Below are 10,251 nucleotides of genomic sequence, written 5' to 3' on the forward strand. Positions count from 1 at the left end.
AAATATATATTAATAAGCAAATTTTGGCATGTAAAATACATTCTTTCTCAAGGTATTGTATTCTAGGAACATTGTATATAGTGGCTTGAGAAAGGATGTAGGTTACATCCGAAAATGCAGTTTTTAATATGTTTATACATATATCGAGCGTTTCCTTCGCCTTCATTCAAGCACTACGGCATTGTAGTAATTTTCTCCTTGTAGTAAATTAAGTAATGAGTAGTAATGTAGTAATTTTAATAATATTTTGATATAGGCTTCAACATCAGGCGACTTCTGACTGGTTAAAGCAGGCCTGTAGCTTCCCTTTCCCATAGATTAAGGTAAGTCTCTCTCCCTTATATACCCTGGAGCATTATCCTCCACTCTTTTAACAACCAAGTACCCAATTACTGCTGGGTGAAGAGGGGTGAACAATTAAGAATTAAAGTCTAGTCTATCTCTCCTGGCTAGGACTCGAACCGGGACCCAGTCGATCGCGAGATGCTGGGAGTGTGTATTACCACAGCACGTCCACGTGTTTTTTAGAATTATGATTATTAGGTTTGCTGTAATTTTATTACATCATTACATACTTTATTTTCCCTCTCAGACTGTAGGGATAACGCTTCCATCTGCTTTATTTTACTGTAATTTTGTGAATATAAATTATTTTTTGTCTGTACGAGCGCTATGAATCTCGTCTGTCTTTTATGCATTATATGATTGTCTGTATCACAAAGTTATATATAATTTTAAACTATCTACGTACCGCTGTACGCTGCTGTATATTGGTGCTCAGACAACGCCAAGAAAAAAATTTAATGGATACGAAGCTAATGGAAATTGGAACATTTTGGGTAAACTATGAATTTCGCCATAATTTACAAATCACACTTCGTAAGTACGTTAACTGAGCGATCACTTCCAAGAATTTATGTACGCTGGTTTGAATCGTTTTAGCACTGCAAATGACCGTCTGTGGCTAGGTGCCCAATAACCAACTTCACTATATTTTGTCTAGCCAATTTCTCTCCCAAGTCCTTGGAGGGCAGAAGGCGTTATCAAGAGAAAGCGCCAAGCCATTACGACTATATAGCACTTGGAAGGTGTCAGGATAAGGATTTGGGATGAGACGGGGGGAAAGGAATGGTGCCCCAACCCCTTGGACAGTCATGGATTGATGGCCGGCCTGCATGAAGTGAGACCGTCGCTCTACCGTCAAGCCCAAGTGGTAAGGCTGAAGAAATGACAAATGTTGCTATTAGCCTTGTATAAACGTTAGACCGCGTCTGTGGTAGAAATGCAACACGGTAACTAACCTGCTCAACTACCAACACTCTCGGCCATATTTGTAAACATTCACCTAAAACAGCCATATCACACACACACACACACACACACACACACACACACACACACACACACACACACACACACACACACACACACACACACACACACACACACACGGCATAATTAAAATGTCCAACTAGTCTACACTGTTCCATTTAACCCTGCCCAAAACCCACTAGCATATTCAATTCATCCAAATTAGCTAAGCTTAAGTAGCTAATATTAGGCCAACTTGCTGAAGCATTCACCTGTCTCTGACCCCCCCCCCATACCTTGACCTTCCCCATGACCTCATCCTGATACTAAAACACCTGTGTGACAACACAGGTGTTTGACCAACATTAACCTCAACCACTCAATCATTACACACCATCACTAACACATGTTCCGCTAACTGCATTGAAACTTTAATACATGGCATTTTACCGCTCTCTGCCAACGCCATACATATTCATCACTCTTCAGAGTCATCTACTAAACTTCCTAAATCAAAAGATCGCCGTTAATGAGGCAGGTGTTGCAAGCACGGGTCAATATTGAATCAATAGTTTCCTGGGAAAACCAGACACTGCTATTAAGAGAAGATAACGCATTTACTTCCTCCAGGACCGGAACGAGGCGTCGGCTGCTTTGTTTGTGCTCCAGCTGATATCTTTCTCCTCCAGCTGCCATCCTTGGGACCCAGTTGCCATCATTGTGCTCCTTGCTGCCATCCTTGTGCTCCAGCTGCTATCTTTGTGCTCCTTGCTGCTATCCTTGTGCTCCAGCTGCTATCTTTGGGCTCCTTGCTGCCATCCTTGTACTCCAGCTGCTATCTTTGTGCTCTTTGCTGCCATCCTTGTGCTCCAGATGCTATCTTTATAGCAAGAACATGGTGTTACTCCCATTTCGCTCCGTAATTTTTCACTCAGTCTACCCATTCATCCATTCATCCATCCACCCATCCATGGTTCCTGTCCAGCGTCGGAGGACTGTGACGATATCTACAGCTTCTAGGAGGGAGGGACGTATCAGGGGAAATCACCAAGCCATTATGACTATATAGCACTGGGAAGAGGTCAGGATAAAGATTTGGGATGAGACTGAAGGAATGGTGCCCAACCACTTGGACGGTCGGGGAACTGAACGCCGACCTGCATGAAGCGAGACCGTCGCTCTATCGTCCAGCCCAAGTGGTTAACTTATACTGGACGCTGGAACCAATGATCAAATCAGCCACGATTTTTTTTTTGATTCTCGAACGACAGAATAATGATCGAGATTCTGTTTTGTTGTTGCTCAGGTGGCCGGTTGTGAGAGCCTCTTGAGCGCTTGTGCTCACACTCTGCCCTGAGAGAGTACACCTGAGCACTTGTGCTCACACCGTGCTCGGCCCGACGCCCTGAACGCTCGCACACCGACAGAAAAGACATTCAGACATGACCAACAAACACAAGATCCGACAAATCAAAGACTTGACCAATTACCTTTTTGATTTCTCGCCTCGGGAGAAACAAAAAAAATTCATCCCGGCAATAAAAACTGGCTGATGTCTCTTGTGCCCGTGACATCGAGGGGCCGTGAGCAATGAAGGTGTCCTCGTCGAGAGGTTTGCTGTCGAGGGCTGGACAAAGGGCGTGTCGATCACCTGCCGCAGCCAACATCGACACGCAATGTTAAAAATGTTGTGTCGCAGGGTAAGGAACACCTCTCTCTCTCTCTCTCTCTCTCTCTCTCTCTCTCTCTCTCTCTCTCTCTCTCTCTCTCTCTCTCTCTCTCTCTCTCTCTCTCTCTCTCTCTCTCTCACCTTCACTGGCCGCAGGTCCGCTTAGGGAGCTAATACAAGCTGTTGAACGACTGGAAATACTTGGAAATACACCACCTCGATCTTATGTATACTTGAGTGTATTGCCCAGTTTCACATTGTATTTCAAAAGCACCATCAAATTTTTTGAAATGGACAACCTATTAACATGCTCATACAACTACTATCTTTTCAGCGCAGTTAACAATGGATTTGCTAACAACAGCAGCAACAACCTGAAAATTCTTCATCTCCTGATGATCTCCAGTACTACCAGAGCATCCTGCATACCACCATAATCTCCAACACTACCAGAACAACTAATACCACTGCAGTGTACCTACTACTAACACCACTTCAATCTCTATTATACCTACAACTAATACAGCTCTATAAATCCACCAACTACCACTCAACTATCCCAGCTACTCCACACAACTCTCCAAAATACATAAAAACTAATATCAACTACCACCACCACCACTTGACTATCCAAACGACCACCACACCACAGGAACTACCACCACTACTCGCACGAACAATAACTAATTACACCAAACAAGTTGACCACTCAAACACGCCAAATCATATGATGAGGGGGGACGTAGTAAGTCAGTAGTCTCCCCCCCCATGATTGGTTGACCAATGCAAGTTATCTAATTGGTTATCTAAGTTATCTAATTAGTGCAAGTTATCAAGGTCCCGGTTCTATCCCTGGCGGCTTCAGCTCCGCTTCAGAAGATAATTAGATGTGCTGTTGTAGGAACATCAGTAAAAGCCACCCATTTGAGAATTAATTGATAGAACGTTATTAAATGTATGCTCAAGTTCGTAAGAGTATTTAATAGTAAGAGTTCGTAAGAGTATTTAATAGTAAGAGTATTAGTTCGAGAGTCAAGAATTATGATTACTTTCGAATATTACTGTGACATGTAATTTTATTTGTTCCAAGTATTCTATTGTTCCTCAATAGTTACGCTATACGTATAGTATAACTATAAAGGCAATAGGAGAACAATTAGCTATATTGCAAATTATATCACTCACTCGCATGCATTAGACTTTACCACTTGGGCTGGACGGTAGAGTGACGATCTCGCTTCACGCAGGTCAGCGTTTAATCCCCCGACCGTCCAAGTGGTTGGGGCACGATTCCTTTTCCCCGTCCCATCCCAAATCCTTATCCTGACCCCTTCCAAATGCTACATAGTCGTAATGGCTTGGCGCTTTCCCCTGATACCTTCCCCATCGCATGCATAGTTGGAAATGCGTGAAAACCCTAACTTGAATTCAGTTAACGGTTCAGAACCCTTAAAGGATTCAGTTGAATCCCCGGTTGCAATGCTTTTGACCATGTCGTGATATAGTGGTCTAATGCGTGTGCTAGAGAGTACCCAGAGCATAAGGTCGAATCCTTTTCATGATTCCAACTAATTTTTTCATTGCATCTCATTCCGTTAATGTGATTTCAAGATTTCTTTGAATATATGAATAGTGTGTGTACTCACCTAGTTGTACTCGCCTAGTTGTGCTTGCGGGGGTTGAGCTCTGGCTCCTTGGTGCCGCTTATCAACTGTCAATAAACTGGTGTACAGATTCCTGAGCCCACTGGGCTCTATCATATCTACATTTGAAACTGTGTATGGAGTCAGAGTGTGTGTGTGTGTATGTACTCACCTAATTGTGCTTGCGGGGGTTGAGCTTTGGCTCTTTGGTCACGTGTGTGTGTGTGTGTGTGTGTGCGTGTGTGCGTGTGTGTGTGTGCGTGTGTGCGTGTGTGTGCGTGTGTGTGTGTGTGTGTGTGTGTGTGTGTGTGTGTGTGTGTGTGTGTGTGTGTGTGTGTAGTACCTAATAGCCAGAGTTGTCTAGCCAGCCGAATTTTCTTAAAATATTTTAGTTTTCAAGTTTTTAAATTAACTGATAAAACTTTCAGTGTATTATTTATGATTGCGATTTTACGTTGCATCAAAACTAACATAGGCATTTTATCCAACCTAACATAACCGATCCAAACCTATCCTAATATAACTCAGTCAGCAATTCATGTTCCAAATAAAATAGATTATTGTTAGAAAAGAACCACTGGAAAAAAAATGAAAATTAAAGGAACATTAAAAGAACTTTAAAACATTAAAGGAAAACAGAATCCAATATTGCTTAAAAACCATTAAAATGTGCACTGAAAGGCTATTCAAAGTCTCCATGAAATACGTTAATAAGCTTCAGCTTGTCTCAAAACTTAATTAATCATTACTATAATGATCACATAAAAGATAAGCTCAGAGACCACCAATCCACGTCACTTAAGTACTCATAATAAATTATAATAAAGTTGGCATATCATTACTTTTTAATGCCAATAATAAAATATTCTAGCCTAGTCACAACCAGATATGAGACCCTTAAATGTGATACATAACAAAACACTTTTCTCTCACTAAACATTGACAAGCAATATGCTTGTGGTTAAGGTGTTTTCCCTTCTTGACCACCAGGTTCAGTGTCCAGTATAACACCCGCTTGTATGTCACTAATCGGTTTTCCAGCACCTACCTCATGGTTAGATTATCATCGAACCCGTGCTCTTTAAAATAACGTCGCTTTTGGCTCGTATGCCCGCTATGACCAAAAGTGGACGTAATTTGAAATGAAATCGACTCACAAAAGTGACGTACTGTCCCGTTTTCTATTTGAGTCGTCCGGCTTACTCGGAAAGGTTAGGAGAGGAAAATTTCAATTAACGTTTTTCATAACTTTTGAAACTGTATGAGAATTTCCTGCCCACCTAACCTATCAGAGGACCCTTAACTAACTGTTGTTGAAAAAAAAAATCTAAATTTTATTTTCATTATTTTTTTTATTTTCAAATTACGTCCATATTCGGCCATACGGACAAACGGTCAAAAGCGACGTTATTTTTAAGAGGACAGATTGGATCAGGATAACATATAGTAAAAATTCTCCGGTTAGTGTGTTGGAAAATTTCCCACTCAAGGGACGGGAGTTGAATATGACCATCAATCACGTGCTGATGATGATGCGTTCATCGTGTTAAAATTAAGATGCGCTGCCATAACACGCCATGAAATTCTACCTCACGTGATCGTTTGAGATATTTATAAGATCCTGAGAGATTTCTCCTGCAGACAGGTCGAGCATTACAGGTTGGAGCCAATGGTTTGATGACATGGATTGGGTGCCACATGTTGGCTGCTTCAAGCTGGCTGCTTTAAGTTGGCTTCTTCATGTTGGCTGCTTCATGCTGACTGCTTCAAGTTAGCTGCTTCTAGTTGGCTGCTTCAAGTTGGCTGCTTCAAGTTGGCTGCTTCAAGTTGGCTGCTTCATGCTGACTGCTTCAAGTTGGCTGCTTCAAGTTGGCTGCTTCAAGTTGGCTGCTTTTTGTTGGCTGCTTCAAGTTGGTTGCTTCAAGTTGGCTGCTTCAAGTTGGCTGATTCAAGTTGGCTGATTCAAGTTGGCTGCTTCATGCTGGCTGCTTCATGCTGGCTGCTTCATGCTGACTGCTTCATGTTGGCTGCCTCATGTTGGCTGCTTCATGCTGACTGCTTCATGTTGGCTGCTTCATGATGGCTGCTATAAGATAATGTTCCCACATAACCAGAGATCAGGTACATCACTCTCGGTGCTACATGATCACAATCTCTCCGTTGTCATTCCTCAGGATGAGAATTATGCTCCTCTGATCAGTGTCTCCCACCAGTCACTCACCGCTGTCGGCAGCGTTCCCATCACTATGTCACACCAGTCACGAATCTTAATTCAACTACGACGTCCAGTACAATACACCAGGCCAGGACCACAAGCCACACCAGGACCACAAGCCACACCAGGACAATAAGCCACACCAGGACAATAAGCCACACTAATATACTGTTTACATTAACGTGACAGTAACTAGTGAACTCACATTATCTTTTATACGGCATCAACGCTCACCAGGCGCTCAGTTTTGCGAGAAATTAACCCATTAGCTTGTCACCGGTCGGTTAATTAGGTAAATAATGGATCGCTTATAAACTCAATTCCATTTTTATGCATCACAGCAAAAAACAAAAAAGACGATGCAAAAAGCCAGACAAAAATGCTTAGATAAATGATTGTATTGTCATACAACAGTGACGGTTTAGATGAGGTTTATTGTGGAGGACTTAGGCTGTTTTGGAAGTTAAATTATTATCATTAACTCCTTCAGTCACATAAGTTAGCGAGTCACTAACATTAAACATTAATCCATGTGATGTGATGTTACATGTTAAACACACACAATTGGCTTCGTTGTTGACTCACAGTCGGGGGATCTTGGGCGGGGGAGAAATGATTGGGCAAGTTTCCTTTCATCTAATGCCACTGATCACCTAGCAGTAATGTACCCGGGAGTTAGACAACTGTTGAGGGATGACTTCCTGGGAAAGGTCAGTAATTCGACCTTGTGTGGGGTGGACCTCGATGCGAGCTCAGAGTATACACATACGCAGGATTCCTGTCACCGACAAAATGATTAATATAACGTTGAGTGGTATTATCTCACGACACTGTAGAGATAAGAGGCAGGAGCCAGCTCCTGCTCCTTCTCAGGAAGAGAAGGTTGAACATACCCAAGGATGAATGCCCATCCTACCATCGCATCTCCTGCAGTATAGAACATCACAGTGAACTTGCTCCGTCATTTTGAACAACAGTGCTTCACTGCTGAAGAGCACCAGCCCTCGCACCCCCTATCCTTCTATCCTTCCTCTTACCCTACTCCCACTCCTTCCTACTCCACTCCTACTCTCAAATTCACTCAAGTACTATCTTTCCATTTTTATAATCCATTCGTTTAACATGACCCAAACATTACTTTTAGATTACTTTTACAACCTTTTAACAACCCTTTTTACAACCATTTTATTACAACCATTTTAGATTACTTGCATGTCTAACAACTTGCAAAACTCTACACTACACATCTTCAAGTGAAATCTTCATTTTCTTAATCTATCCACAAGACGCCACACATGCATCTCAGATGGCTAGCTTCTAGAGCTCAAAATCGTTGCCTCTATGTTGATGCCTCAACAGGGGACCCGCGAGCGTACAAAAGAAGATTACCATGGCTTCTTGCAGTTCCTTTATTTACATACGGGACTTTCTTACAGTCTTACGATGCAGCGAACACACTGACACAACGTTCCACCAGACGCTTGTCTATTGCAAAAGAGGCAGTAGTAGAACTTTTCATAAAATGATATTGGTTAATGAATATACATTACTGAAACACAGCCTGTAAATTTTGCCTTTTTATATAACAGAGTTTTAAGTACTGGTGAAGCCAAAGGTTTTTTTTAGCCCATACAACACTTTTAAATGCGCTTTACAATAAAAAGTAGAGAGCTTTATAAATTTCATAAATAAAACACCTCAGGTTTCTAGAGTTTTTGTCATTAGGTTAAATATACAGGTACGTAGTTCAGTTAATTTGACAATTGTGATATTACTCGAGGTTTCAGCGAGACAGTTTTGCAAATCCTGAAGTCACACTTACAAGCAGCATCACATTTAAGATGACTAGCTAAATGAGCAATCCGAAGACTTGTGTCAGACTGATACAATGAAATGAAAGAGTTAGAAAATTTGGTGTTCCAGAGTCACAGGTGACTATATTATATATATATATATATATATATATATATATATATATATATATATATATATATATATATATATATATATATATATATTTATATATATATATATATATATATATATATATTTATATATATATATATATATATATATATATATATATATATATATATATATATATATATATATACCTTGATATTCCCGTAAAGTGTTCCATACGATCATTCATAGTACCCGCAGCAGGTATAGTATATTGTCAATTTACCAGGTGTTTACATGTAGAAATCTCCTCTATTGTAAATCTGCTTACAGTATGCAAATTATTATTGTATATGTACCTGTTTAAACTACGTGTTTTGTTTGCGCTGTAAATTATTTATCTTTACATTTCATGTATGCAACATTTATCAGACGCGCGCTTTTGACAGGAAACAGGTGCGATATTTTTTTGAGAAATGTGAGTCCCCAGCCCCGTTATCTTGAGGGTTATCTTGAGGCTATCTTATCCCGCGCTCATAATCATTAGCTAAATACATGTCAATCCAACCGCCAGCCCCTTTATTTTGACCACTTGGAACTGAAACATTCAGACATTTCTGGAAGTGCAATTTTTTTGTTCTAAATGACAAACACGTTATATAAGACGACCGACTAATGGCGTTCGAATTTTCTCGAAAAGCGCTTCAATTACTTCCAATGTTTGAATTACACTTTTTCAAATGCTTCATTCACATATTGCAAATATAATTTGCCAATAAATTCAAAATATCTAATCTAACCTTCCTAACTATCCATATCCAGACAAACGTGAATTACTATTACAGCTTACGAGATTAGTACGCCGCTACTACGGGTACTGGGATCAAATGCTCGTTTGTGAGCAAACGAACGCAACCGTTTGTGAGCCCAGCAAACTGGGCTCGTGTGTGAGCAAACGAACACAAGCGCTTGTGAGCCCAACAAACTGCACTCCTCTGCGAGTAAACGCATGCAGACGCTTGTGAGCCTACCAAACTGGGCTCGTTTGCTCGTTTGTGAGCAAACGAAGCAACGTTACGAGCAAGCGTTCCTAGTGTCGTAAGCTGCCTTTATGAACCTGTGCTCTTAGCATACCACACGACCCTCGTGGACGACTACTTCCTCTCACGACCCCATGCCATTGTGAACGCAGAGAAAAAGAACGAAACGCACTAGAACGTCGAGTTCTTACGTGATGAGTCGAGAAACAAACACCATAATGAACGTGTAATCACACAAGACCAGCTGCTGTGCTGCGGGTTCACGCTGGGCTGGAGGAAAGGTAGTGGCGGACGAAGGGAAGGTCAGGAGGTCAAAAGGGAAGGTCAAGAGGGAAGGGAAAAGTGTCAAGTTAAGGCAGGTCAAAGGGAAAGGTAACTGGTGGGTGGAAGGAAGTACCTTAAGGGTGGTCAATGAGCCAAAAAGAGGGTCAACTAAGGTCAAAGAATGTCAGAGAGGGGAACGAAGGGTAG

The sequence above is a fragment of the Procambarus clarkii genome, chromosome 8 (genome assembly GCF_040958095.1).
Source record: "Procambarus clarkii isolate CNS0578487 chromosome 8, FALCON_Pclarkii_2.0, whole genome shotgun sequence".
Lineage (NCBI taxonomy): Eukaryota > Metazoa > Arthropoda > Malacostraca > Decapoda > Cambaridae > Procambarus > Procambarus clarkii.